Source organism: Giraffa tippelskirchi, chromosome 2 (assembly GCF_054371585.1).
Source record: "Giraffa tippelskirchi isolate mGirTip1 chromosome 2, T2T-mGirTip1v1.2.pri, whole genome shotgun sequence".
Taxonomy (NCBI): Eukaryota; Metazoa; Chordata; class Mammalia; order Artiodactyla; family Giraffidae; genus Giraffa; species Giraffa tippelskirchi.
In genome coordinates, this window is record NC_137276.1 from 213,048,278 (window position 1) to 213,063,024 (window position 14,747).

Genomic DNA, 14,747 nt, shown 5'->3' on the forward strand with positions numbered 1-14,747 from the left:
GAAGCAATGAAAGTGAAAGTGCTTCAGTGATGTCCAATTCTTTTGTGACCCCATGGACTGTAGCTTGCCAGGCTCCACTGTCGATGGAATTCTCCAAGCAAGAATACTGGAGTGGGTAGCCATTCCCTTCTCCAGGGTATCTTCCTGATGCAGGGATTGAACCTAGGTCTCCTGCACTGCAGGTGTATTCTTTACCATCTGAGCCACCAGGGAAGCCTGGAGAAATAATTATACCAATCAAATTACTTATTTTCACCACTTTTGATGCTTTGAAATAAATTAGATTATTCTAGGAGTTAAAGCATATGTTTATTTGGCAGAAAACAGTAAAATATGTTTCATTAACTAATACATTGGCATACATGCTCTTTTATTAGTAATACTGAAAACTGAAACATTTGCTTATCATTGGATAATTTTTTATAATGAATTACTCTGCAAAGCCAATAAAGTGCATCACTTACATCCCAATTTCACCATCATGCAGATTGTACTGTAATTTAATGTTAGTGTTGCTATTTATTCAATCACTGTGATTGACTCAGTCATAAGTTCAGAAAGTAAACTGGGAAAATAATGATACGCTGACCAAGACGCTGAGGTTGTCCTAAAAGAGGGAGGACAAGCAAAGGTTGAAGTCAAGCTGTCAATCACTAAATTTCTTTAGAGTGCCTTGCTGTTCCATGAACTTTTAAAATAGACTGAACTTGGTTGCAGCAACTTTTGTTTCTCTGACAGCATATAATTTTTGATCATTACCATTTTTTTGTTGATGCCTTCAGGATGAAAAGTGCATAATTTTGATATAAAATAAAATTAATCTTATGTCTTGAAAAATTATTTTAAGCTATGGAAATAAAACAAAAACTGGTGAAATTCTAGTAATAATAAAAGTGGGAAAAACAAATGACTTTATATGAAAAAGATAATTCATCTGTAAAATAGACAATTTTATTGTTTCCAGTTACTTGCTACTTTTGCCCCATACTACAAGTTTCTTGAGGTGAGGAATATATTTATTCCTCTTTGTTTCTTCAGCAAGTAAAACAATATCTACTTTCAATATTTTGACTAGCGTTGAATCAGATTCTTCATCAAATTTCAGGAATAGCCAAGTTTCCATTAAGACTATGAAGTAAAAATAACTGTGCAATCTTTGTAAGATTAAAAAAGCAGGATTTAAATTTAGGGCTTATATCGTTTGCTTTGTAAGATTTAACTACTCTTTATGCTTCTGGCCTCTAGCTATTTAGAGGAGGGGTAGTTTTTTAAAATGTAGTAAGTCCTTTAAGGTGCTTCCCTGATGGTTCAGTGGTAAAGAACCTGCCTGCCATGCAGGAGACGCAGGAGATGAGTGATTCCTGGGTCAGGAAGATGACTTGGAGAAGGAAATGGCAACCCACTTCAGTATTCTTGCCTGGAGAATCTGATGGCCAGAGAAAGTTGGTGGGCAACAGTCCATGGGGTCACAAAAGAGTCGAATGTGACTTAGTGACTAAACAACAATAAGTCCTTTAAGAAGGTACATTACAACCTTCATTAATCCTAATGTTTCATGATCTTAACATTTTCTAGTTCCGAAGTTGATTATTAACTACTGCATATTTCACAAGCCAATCAGATCTTCACTGTCAACTCAGCATCAGCACATTCACTAGGACCCAAAGAGCAAGGACCAATGGAAATAGCAGAGGAATCTGAATTCCAGGGCTAGCAAGGATAGAATCAGCTGATTTGGTGTGTTACACTCATATGCATCAAGTCTCTAATTAACTTCCAACATGTTGGGCAAAAAAGGTCAGTTCCAGTCTCCACCATTTCTAAAATCACATGCCAAAATCTCACTTATCCCACAAATATTTTATAAAAAAAAAAAAAATGTGACACAGATCATGGTATTACAAGGAATTTAAACTGTGACAATATGTAATTTATTAGTATTATATTTTCATTATGATGATTAGTAGTGAAGGAATTACATATATGAGCAATTAAGAAACAATTAAATTTAAAAGTCATAGTTAGAGAGAATTCCCTAAAATTATAAAAAATAATTATCTGAAGTCATTCTCATATTTGTTGGGAAAAAATACTACTGGTGGCCTTGAGAGTTTAGCTTTGTAATTCTTGCCTGGGATTGCAAGGATATATTTAGTGGTAGATGTAGAATGTTTGATTCAGTTTTGTATACACAGTCATTGGCTCTTTGGAACTGAAAAGATTGTATACGAAAAATAAATGTTTGCTTCTTAACATTGCAGATAGTGATTACAATGTCCTATTGCTATATGATTTCACTTCATTGGATATTAATGGACTGTGAAAAATAGAGATTAAGTTGTCATTGTGAATTCAGTATACCTCAGAATAGTTGCTATAAGCTGAACCCTTAATTTTAAAATAATTCAGAAGATGAATATTTTGGTGACAACCGCATCACAATATGTTTAGTGTTGTCATTGTTTGAAAGAAAGGGGTGAGGGCTGGAACCCTGTGGAGAGAGGCAGTCCTCTATGGACCCTGAGCCTCTCAGCAAGACTTCCTTGAGTGCGCGGTTTTGACTTTCCCTAGCAGTATTTGTAGAGGTTTTTCTTATTTAAAAAAAAAGTGACATTTTCACTGGGAAGCAATTGTCCATGAGTCTCTTGCATTTTTGAGTGTCTTGTAAGTAGAGGTACAATTGCTTTTGTTCTGAACTATCTTTTCAAGGATGTCTGAACAGCAGACAGTCTTGGATAACAGAAATAGCATGTCCCCCAGCAACTCCCTCCACACGGAAGCAGAAGCAGTTTTGTTTTGCGTCTTGAGGAATAAAGTACATCTCTGTGGAACGTGGGACAGGCATGCTTACTGACTGATATTTGCTTTACTGTTTTAAACTTTTTATTTTGTATTGGAGTACAGTCACTTAACAATACTCTGATAGTTCCAGGTGGACAACAAAGGGACTCAGCCATCATATACACATACCCGTGCACGCTCAGTCACTCTGTGGTGTCCAACTCTTTGCGACCCCATAGACAACAGCCTGTCAGACTCCTCTGTCCTTGAGATTTTCCAGGGAAGAATACTGGAGTGGTTGCCGTTTTCTCCACCAGGGGATTTCTCTGACCCAGGGATTGAAACTGCATCTCCTGAGTCTCTTGCACTGTAGGCAGATTCGTTACCACAGACCCATCAGGGAACAGGCATACATGTATCCGTTCTCCCCCAAACTCCCCTCCTATCCAGGCTGCCGTATAACAACAAGCAGAGTTCCTGGTGCTGTACTGTAGGGCTTTATTGGTTATCCATTTTAAATATAGAAGTGTGTACATGTCCATCGGGGATTCTGTATAATATAATCCACAGTGTAGGCAGGTGTCACTTCTCTTCACATTAGCTCTTAGAAATTAGGGCTTGAGAAATCAAGGCAAATTCTCATGCTCTGGCTATTTTAATTTCAATGAGCAATAAACTGCTCTCTGTTTCTGATCCTGGAGATTTAGATCATCTGCTAATGTCTCTGAAACTCTGCCATGCTAACTTGTTAGTTTGCAAGTAGGGTAAAATCTCAGACCCTTCAGAGATCTTAAGAGAGACCTTATCAGAGGCATCAGCCATTGAAAAGAACATATATGGGAAATTTTCACAAGGAATATTACCAGTCTCGTGCATGGAAGAGATATGGAAAGAGGAATAAAAAGTTTAAGAAAAGCTGGTCTAGAAGTTTGAAATGTAACTCATAAGCATACTTCAATCTTTTCACAAATTCTGGAAGAGATTACTATGCATCACCCATAACTCAAGATTCTTGAAAGATTTCTTCCAGTTGCGTTTATCCTTTCTCCTATCACAAGGTCACCATTCTGCTCTTTCCCTGCCAAATCTTAAGGACCCTTGTGCAACTGAACTGACTTGAGGAGTGAGTGAGTGAATGCATGGTATGTGTGTGTCCTGGCATGAGAGTAAATCTATGTGAAAAAGTGGAAGTCTTAGTCGTGTCCAACTCTTTTGACCCCATGAACTTATAGCCTGTCAGGCTTCTCTGTCCATGGGATTCTCCAGGCAAGAATACTGGAGTGGATAGCCATTCCCTTTTCCAGGGGATCTTCTTGACTCAGGGATCGAACCCATGTCTCTTGCAATGAAGGAAGATTCTTTACTGTCTGAGCTACCAGTATGTGTATTTGTGTGTATCCTGGCATGAGAGAGAGAAAATATATATGCTCATATAATGTTCATCACTTCTTATTACGTGTACAAATGTTTAAAAATTCTTTAATCTCTTCATACTACTCTGTCACGCTTGCGGGGTTATTGTATATTTTTAAGAATTTGGGGGAACTGAACTTAGTAGAGTGGACTACAGAGCTCCCACTCAAACTTCAACCAGACTCACTTTGAATTTCTTTACCTACTATATTTTGAAAAGCACAAGAAAAAGCTCTTCAGATACAAAAATAGCAAATTTCTACATTAATGATTCAAAAACTCATTTTTTGAGTAAAATCAAAATGTTCATGAGGTTACTATTAGCCTATTGTCATTGATAACCATATCTATATACATATATTTATTTCTTAAATTTAAAAACTATCCACATAGATTTTTCATCAAGAAAATAACAGTATTATTTCTCTTTAGATGTCTGTAATTATAAATTACCTCAAACCTCTGTAGAGGCATCTAAATTGTTGGAAGGAGGAAACAATGTTTCTGTATATCAATTCTATCCTTTAAAATATTAATATTCTAGATCTTACAATAAAATTCCATTAAATAAAGAACATTTTGGCAGAAAACCAATTCTTAAAAAATATAAATCCCATGATATTAACCATGAACAGAAGATAAATAAAATGCATGATTGTGTCATGTGCACTGATAATGTTGGTCTGTTTTTGAGAGATTATTGGAATTTACTTAGTCTTGTCAAAGACAGTCATAATCAAAACCCAATAATGTGTGATTTATAATGTTCCCATCCTTGCTCTAACGGTTTTATGGTTACCCTTATTCCAACTTCATTAAAAATAATTTCTCTCATATTTTGTAATTTTCTTTACTTGTTTCTCCAAAGATGTAAAAGTCCTATACCGATATTAACTCCTAAAGCTTGACTTTTTATTAAGTTTGTTATGCTCAGTTTGGAAAGTTTAGCAGCTGTTTATTTTGCCAACATAATTATTTAACTCTAATTTTCACCTGCATGGCAAAAATAGAGGATTACTATGAGATCTTAATCAGCCATGAATGAAAGAAGAGCTCATTTCTCATTAGTCACTAGAATCATGGATCTTGCTGTATATTAATCATTTTTTCAATCATAAAGTTCTTTTAAAGTTTAGTGAATTCAAAATAATATTCAAAATATTTGAAAAACATGAAATTTGTCCTAAGCCACTAAGAATTTCTTCTTTGACCATTATAAACAAAAATATTTTTAAATAAAAACAAAACACATTAAAATGATGTAATGGTCAAAAGTTCAATGTGTCAAACACTTTTTATATGATAAACTGACAGATGAAATCACAAATATGCTCATCTAATAGCCACTAATAACTACACATAATCACCTAACATCCATACAAATTTTCTCAGATATTTTTAAAGGGGGCCTTCTATTTAAAACTAAGTAAACTTTAAAATATTTGTTGTAAAGTTTTAACCATTGGATCTTTCTGGAACACCTTGAATATTTCTCTTGTTTCTAGAAACAATCTCTTCTATTTTTTTACAAAATAAAAAACTTATACTGATTTGAGTGAACCTAACGAATTAATTAAAAACCTATTAATTAAAAAAAAAAAGATTCCATGGACAGAGGAGCATGATGAGCTACAGTCCATGGGATCACAAAGTCACATGTCTGAGCATGATCACAAAGTCACATGATCACAAAGTCAGACATAACTGAGCATGCACACACTACTACCACTACTACTAGAGGCAAGAATAGAATCCAAAACTTTTACATTTATTACAATATTCGGTATACATTTGGTATATAGTAGTCATTGTAGTGTGACAAGTTTTTGTCATTCAACTAGCATAACAACCAAATCCTCAGTGCCCGCAATTTGTATTAGTCCTGCTGCTTCTAGGAATGGGGGTATATGAGAAAAACAAGAAACTTGATGATAGTAAACAAATTCTCTTTCTTCATTGACTATAAAATAATTTATTTGTTCAGGAACTGTGTTGTGTGAACACCACAGTGTTATATAAAGTACTAAATAGGTCAGTAAGAGTGATAGTGAAAGAATTTGTGGCAGGCAAAAACATTCCTAACTTGAGTGACCATTTGAGTAAATTATTTATTGTCCCTATCCTTCTCCCCTATGTGATGGAAGGAAGAGGTTAAATATAATAGAACTACCATCAGATATCTAGGTGGTTCTCTTGGGAAATGACCTCCTATTAGGAATTTAGCTTTAGTCTTTGCAGCTGGAGATTAGTTACACATAGTTGTGTGTGTTAGTCGCTCAGTCGTGTCTGACTCTTTGCAATCCCATGAACTATAGCCTGTCAGGCTCCTCTATCTGTGGAATTCTACAGGCAAGAATACCTGAGTAGGTAGCCATTCCCTCCTCCAGGGGATCTTCCCCACCAGGGATCGAACCCAGGTCTCCTACATTACAGGCAGATTCTTTACCATGTGAGCCACCAGGGAGTCCCCAGTCACTCAGTGCACAGGCCCTACTTAAGGGCAGTTCTTCTTAGTGACTCCTTGCATAACAGTCTTCCTTTCTGAATTTTCATGAAATTTATTTATCTTCCAGCATTTGGCACATACATCTTACAAACATTTCTAAAGGTTATATTCCACCACCAATTGGTCTCGACCACCACTGATACAATTTCTATGATATAATTCTGGTATGATAGTATTACATTCAAAGGAATGGTGAAATAAGATTCTAGTGTACTGCACTGTGATATATAATAGAGCTGATATATTCCTGAGGTAATAATGTGAAGGCATACTATATTTTATGCCATATGAAAGCACGCTCTCTGGTGATCTTTCCTAATTAAAATACAGATGCAAGCATTTGTCACATTACTAGCTTTTTATCAGCTACTACTGATGAAGTGAAAGAGGAGAATGAAAGAGCTGGCTTAAAACTCAACACTCAAAAAAAAAGATGATCATGGCAACTGGTCCCATCACTTCTTGGCAAACAGATGGGGAAACAATGGAAACAGTGACAGACTTTATTTTCTTGGGCTCCAAAATCATTGCAGGTGGTGACTGCAGCCATGAAATTGAAAGATGCTTGCTCCTTGGAAGAAAAACTATGAAAAACCTAGACAGCATATTAAAAAGCAGAGACATTACTTTGCCAACAAAGGTCCATCTAGTCAAAGCTATAGTTTTGCCAGTAGTCATGTATAGATGTGAGAGTTGGACTACAAAGAAGGCTGAGTGCTGAAGAACTTATGCCTTTGAACTGTGGTGTTGGAGCAGACTCTTGAGAGTCCCTTGGACTGCAGGGAGATCCAACCAGTCAATCCTAAAGGAAGCAATCCTGAATGTACATTGGAAGGACTGATGCTGAAGTTGAAGCTCCAATACTTTGTCCACCTGATGCAAAGAGCTGACTCGTTAGAGAAGATACTGATGCTGGGAAAGATTGGAGGCAGGAGGAGAAGGGGATGACAGAGCACGAGATGGTTGAATGGTGTCACTGACTCAAAGGATATGAGTTTGAGCAAGTTCTGGAAGATGGTGAAGGACAGAGAAGCCTGGTGTGCTGCAGTCCATGAAGTCACATAGAGTCAGACACCACTGAGTGACTGAACAACCACAGCTCACCTTCATTCTATTTGCTCCAATATATAGAGTGCATCTGAAATGACAGTTGGAATTGGAAGCAATTTCTAATCAAGTTTCCAATAATTCCCTTTCATTCTCCAGCACTGATATTTCTTCACAACCAAAGTGGCATTTTAAATGGAAATAAGTTAGAACTCACTATTCTTATATCTTTCAAGTCTTTGATGGTAGCATCGTTCTTTGCTAGCATCATGAGTTTGAGCAGCCTCTGGGAGATGGGGAGGACAGGGAAGCCTGGTGTGCCGCAGTCCATGGGGTCACAAAGAGTCGGACCTGACTGAGCGACTGAACGACAACAACAATCACTCTTTGAGATTGCATCATGGATTTTTTGTTTGGTTTGGTTTGTTTCATTTTTGGATGTAATGGAATCAGAGACCTCCACTTTTGTTCTGTACCATAACAGCCTTTGCCCCATGGTTCAGAAAAGCAGAGTAGAAATTCGGCCAGCTATGGAGATATGTTAACTATATATTTGGAATTAGGAGATATAACTACAGAATGTATTTACACATTTACTCAGAGCACTAAGAGATGGATTCAGGTCGAGATTTTATTTCTCAACTGACCTCCATAAGCCCACACTCTGACTGAAGTTGTGTGGTAAACTTAGATGACCAAAACTTCATGTCAGTTCAGAGGTATGCCTTGAGTAACACTTAAAAGATCTGCACACTTCTCTTTCTCTAAAGCAAATTACCCTGAAAATGTTCACAGGACCCCTTGGGGAAAACTGGGGAGGCTATTTCCATTATGTGTTTCCATTTTTGTTACCAGGATCCACCTTTAAGGCAATTCAGTTGCTCCTTTACTCCAGGGTCTTTGAAAGTGAAAGTGAAATCGCTCAGTTGTGTCTGACTCTTCGAGACCCCGTGGACTGTAGCCTACCAGGCTCCTCTGTCCACGGGATTCTCCAGGCAAGAATACTGGAGTGGGTTGCCATTTCCTTCTCCAGGGTTCTTCCCGACCCAGGGATCAAACCGAGGTCTCCTGCCTTCCAGGCAGACACTTTACCCTCTTAGCCACCAGGCGTCTATGTATTGGTTCAAATCTTGGAATTAGGTTAGAACTCCTTGATTTTCCAAAGTGGTGCCTCAATTAGGGTTTTTATTCCATTTAGAATTGTTCACATTTCTTTTTTTTTTTCTATTCCTTTTTTCTCAGCCAGGGTTCAATCAGAGGAGCTCAATCAGTGAGATATTTATTACAGAAAACCGCTTATGGAAATGTGAGGGTTCACTAAGTAGTCTCTACAAGGGTGTTTCTGCTTCTAATGATGGAAGCTGAAGTCCATAAACAGGAAGAGATGATAACAAGAAAGCTGGAACCACAGGAGGACTGACCAAAAATCATACTTTTCCTTTTTGCCACTTACCTCACTGATGAGGGCATCCTACAGAAACCAGAGTCCTTTGCTATGGAGTTGACTCACACTCATGTCCATTGAGTCGGTGATGCCATCCAACCATCTCATCCTCTGTCATCCCCTTCTTCTCCCACCTTCAATCTTTCCCAGCATCAGAGTCTTTTCAAATGAGTCAGTTCTTCGCATCAGGTGGCCAAAGTATTGGAGTTTAAGCTTTAGCATCAGTCCTTACAATGAATATTTAGGAATGATTTCCTTTAGGATGGACTGGTTGGATCTCCTTGTAGGAGATCTCAGGAGCCAGAGTGAAGCATAGGATGGAAAGTTTGAAACACATGGGAAGAGAAAAAGACCTGCTGGAGACAGATGGACACCTGATTTGTTTTAAGCATTTCAGAAGACACACTCAGAAGCTGGAGAAGAAATTGAGACTGAAATTAGTGAATTAACAGGTTCAGGAAAATTAGCAAGAAAAGGATAGAAGTTTCAAAGGGAGGAAAGGGACAGATAGAGGATCAGGAAAAGCAGAACACTTGATTGAAGGCAAATGTCTGAGCTGAAAGAACTGTGTCTTCACATTGAGATCTAGGGTGTTCTGATGAGAAAGAATACCTATTCTGATAAAACACATCATTTCTAATGATAGAGAAATAGTTTTACAATTCTCCACATGTAAATATAAGCTACCAGCAGATGAAAATAAATCTGACTGACATTTTGTATTATTGGCAGCTAGCCACTTATGAACTACTGAAATAAAAGGATTTCAGCCCAGGAATTCTAAGTTTACTCACGATGTCATTTGGATCTCAGAGGCACAAAGATGTCTGAAGAGATGCCAGATTTCAAAAGTGCAATCCTCAACATATGTCTAAGAAAAATGCTTGGAAATTAAAAAATAACAACCTACCACCAAACCAAACATTAATCAAATGAGGCCTCAAAATGTAACAACGAAGAGAAGATGGTATAGTAGATTGATAGTACTTACAAACAATGGTGTAAATAAACTGATATTTATGCAATTTACACACAGACATGTCTGTCTGTGTAAGTAAATATATATAATATATAATGTATATTATATACTATTTTTATATTTATTTTATATGCATTCATATATAATATAAAACTATATAATTATGTATACATTTATTTATAAAAATGGATTTATATATATGGATTTATATGGCTTCTCAGGCAGTGTCAGTGGTAAAGAACCCACCTTCCAATGCAGGAGATGTAAGAGAGTTGCATTTGATCCTTGGGTCAGGAAGATATCCTGGAGGAGGGCATGGCAACCTACTCCATTATTCTTGCCTGGAGAACCCCATGAATAGAGAAGTCGGGTAGGCTACAGTCCATAGCGTCAAAGATTCTGACATAACTGAAGCACTTAGCATGCATAAACACATGGATTTATATATATGTATATATCTATACTATTTATAGAAATGGATGAATATATACTTTCTGGTATTGTCCGAAAGCAGCAGAAGACTCACAGAAAGATATTCTAGTAAGGACTATATTATTTTAGTCAAAATGCAAGGTAGGTATGAAGCATGAGGAAAATTAAGTTCCAGTTGTTCCATAGGTCTTGTATGAAAGGTGAAATGGGGAGACATTTAAAGTATTAATATTTTTAACATCTTTTCTGTAGAGAAAGGGATTAAGAGAGAATTAAAGAGCATGGGTCAATATAAATATCACCTTTCAGTGAGAGAAGTAATAGTTAACTTGTAATAAAAGTAAAATCATCTGATCAAGAGAGAGAAATGGTAAACATTAATTAATGAGAAAGAGTTACAGTAAAAATACAAATTAACAATAATTAAAGATAAAATATCAAGGAACTGATAATGTCAGCACAAATAAAGGCATCTCTGACTTAAAATAAGCAATAACCCTGAAAATCAAGTGTATGAATACCTAAATTAAAAATGAAAGAACTGAATTAATAAATTTCACTTATGATTCTGACATCTTAATAAGTAAATATATTTCAGATAAAACAATTCAATTTTAAAGCAGGTATAACATAAAAATTCAAGTTAGGTAATTCAGGTGTTGAATGAAAAGAAACAGATACATGCTGTAAAATATGTGAACCTAGAGGAAGCAGGTGACCAAACAACTGCGAGTTATAGGGTTGTGATAGTTTATGTTAATAATCTATAATAACACAATAATAAAATAGCCCAATGTTAGGATTATAAAATCAGGGAATACTGCATCTCTATGATAATAGAGTGTGGAAACATTGACCTTAACAGTTGACTTAAAAAAAATTCAGCAATCATCGGAATACTAGAAAAACTGAAAAAATATGCTGGGTCCCTTCATCTAATTTATCAACATGGCCTTGTTCACCTGAAACTGGTTAACTTTCTGATGGAAAGCTTAAGCTAACTGATTTAGGGGTGGCAACTTTGTATAACCAACCAGACTCAGCATGCACTGATTAATATAACAGGTTGCTACACTTAATTACAGGTTACCAGAGGAATAGAAAATATATTTTCCTCAAGAGAAAATGGAAACCAAAGTTAAGCCTTCAAAGTGATGTTTGATCTTTAGGCTCCGTTCTCTATTAATGACTTATGGGAAAATGCCATTTCAGCACATGCATGTATTTATAATCTATTTGCAGATTTCTAAACAATTTTAGGTTGTTTAGATTAGATTTTAGATTTAGATTTTCAAACTATTTCTTTTAACCATAAAATTAAATTTCCTGGAATGTTAGATAAGTTTCTTTTAGATATGAGGAAATGTGGCTTAATACGGGGCTCTGAACAGAAGTATATCTGTCTCTCAGCTTCTGGTACAGTTTATGATCAATTTCAAATTCACCAAAGTACTGAGATGGATAAGGGAACCACCAAGGAAATAGAACATATGCTGGACCAACTTTTTGTCCAAATTCTCCTAAGGCCATTTTGAAAGCTATTAGGACTTTATGTTAGTACAGTAGTGTTGAAAGTAAAGATTCATCTTCATCATTGAAGCCTCTTGAAAAAAAATGCGTAGAAATGGTTTTCAGTTACTCATAACCTGTCAAATAATACCTATAAAAATATTGTACTGTTGTATTCTTGATTCTCTTCAAAAGCCTGCACCTAAAGATGGCTTTACTCTGAAATGTTATGTTTCAATAGATTATCCCCCAAAGAAAACTCTAAAAGTAGCAACTACTGATGGTGCCTTATGTATTAAAGTCTAGAACAGTTTTCACTGTCCTGTAGTTTACTATGAGTCTAATGTTTTTGGTGTGTTTTCACATCTGACTAAATGCCAGAAAATGGAAAAATTGGGAAAGTCACAGAAAACATTTTATAGCAATAGAATGAAACTAAAATGTCAAATAAAAAAGAGAGAGCTAGAAATGAAATGAAGGAAAGAATTGATCTATTAGAAGACAAATACTGTCAAACTAGATTAAGACCTAACACCCATATATGATACCTTCAGAAACAAATGTTCTCAAAACAGTGATTTTTTTAAGTTTAATATATAGGAATCAACAAGTAAATGAAAAGCATAGTCAAAACAAGGCATGTGGAGAAGAAATACTAAGAGAAAGCAACATTAAAGATTATAAATCAATAAAAAGGATAGAGACATCATGCATTGATAAGATACAACAGGGACATGGATTCTACAGGCACATCTATTTGCATGAACCACAATAATATCTAAATGCAATGAAAGCCACTAGTAAGCTTAGAAAAAGTGTTCAAAAGATCTTTTTAATCTTCTTATTAAAAAAAGGTGAATATTTATTAAATAATGCAATCAATAAACAATTTAAAAGTACTATAAACAGCCATAAGTCTTTCCAACTGCAAGGATGTATATACTTTTTTCTTATGTCCAAATAGCATTTACGCTTTTCAACCATCATTCTTCCATTCAAGGCAGCATTTGTAAAACAGATTTTTTCAATGCTTGTTTATAAGTTACTTTACATTCAGGAAAAAAGTTGTTCTATGATTAAGAACATAGTTTCAAGAAAGTTTATACATATTTTATATCCCCTCTTGGAAATGTAATAGATATGCATGTATTTATATTCATATGTGATTTATTATTATACATTTTATCTATATGAAAGCATGTTCTTTCCTCTTCTTTTATCATAATGGTGAAGGCATTCAGTTTCTTGCCTCAGGCTAGTCTCTCTCTTATATCCATCCCTTTTCTCAGAATCTTCAAATTCTTCTATCATCTGGCAATTACTCATCAGCTTGAAGATCAAAGAACTCATAAATGAATGTTTGTGTGTGTGTGTGTGCCCAGACGTGTCTGACTCCATGGACTAAAGCCTGACAGGTGCTTCTGTCCATGGAATTTTCCAAGCAAGAAAACTGGAGTGAGATGCCATTTCTTCCTCTGGGGATCTTCCTGACCCAGGGATCAAACCCACATCTCTTGGGTCCCCTCTATTGGCAGGTGGATTCTTTACTACCTGGAAAATCCTGATACATGAATGTGGTTCAACGGAACTCTTTCATCCAGTCCAGATATCAAATGTAGTTCAGTAGTGTAAAATTTTTATACCATAGAGTTGGTATATGATAGATTTGAGGATATTTTTAAGAAAGCAGATTATTTCAAATAATTGATTCATTCAACACCATTTTCAATATTCTCCATTTTTACTTCATATTAAATTTAAGAATTTACAAAAATGCTGAAAAATAATTCTTAATATTTAATTGTATTTTTCTTCACTATTTTTTATTGCTACATAATAGTTGTGGTTCTGGTGAGTGTATGGGGAAGTAATACAGATTGTTAAGATCTAGTGAATTCCTGCCACATTTTGTTTTGCTTAATAATGCTGTTGAAAGGTAGCCAAAATAACATGTGCAGAAAATATGTCACAAAAGAATGAGAGTGAGATTCTAAAAATAGGGGCAAAAAAGTTTGACAGAATATTTAAAAAAGAAAGTCCTTTATTTTCAACCTACCGTAGCCTGTAATAAAACAATATATAAGTGTTCAATGTTTGTCAACTAAAGCACCAAAAGTTTTACATACACGGCCTCCTTTAAGCCTCTCAATAGCACTTTGAGGTTGTAACTATTATAATCACCATTTACTCTCTAATAACTATTAATGGCCTCTCTCCACAGCTGAAATGTTAGATTACAGTAAAAACAAACAAAGAAAATGGGTTTTCCTGGTGGCTCAGGCGTTAAAGAATTTGCCTGAAATGCAGGAGACCTGGGTCCCAACCCCTGGGTTGAGAAGACCCCATGGAGAATGGAATGGCAACCCTCTCCAATATTCTTGCCTGGAGAATCCCTTGGACAAAGGCTACGGCCCATGGGGTTGCAAAGAGTCAGACACAACTGGAGCGACTAACATTTTCGCCTTTTCACTTTTCATAAAAAAATATTAGCAAATGGACATCTGTAAATAAAGTCTATCCATTATGTTCCATTTAGTCCTAAGGCACTGAAACAGCACACATTCTTTTTTCATTCTGTAAATCACTGTTTTCTCTCTGGATTTAATAAGCCTGGAGACTTTAATGGTGTGAGTTCT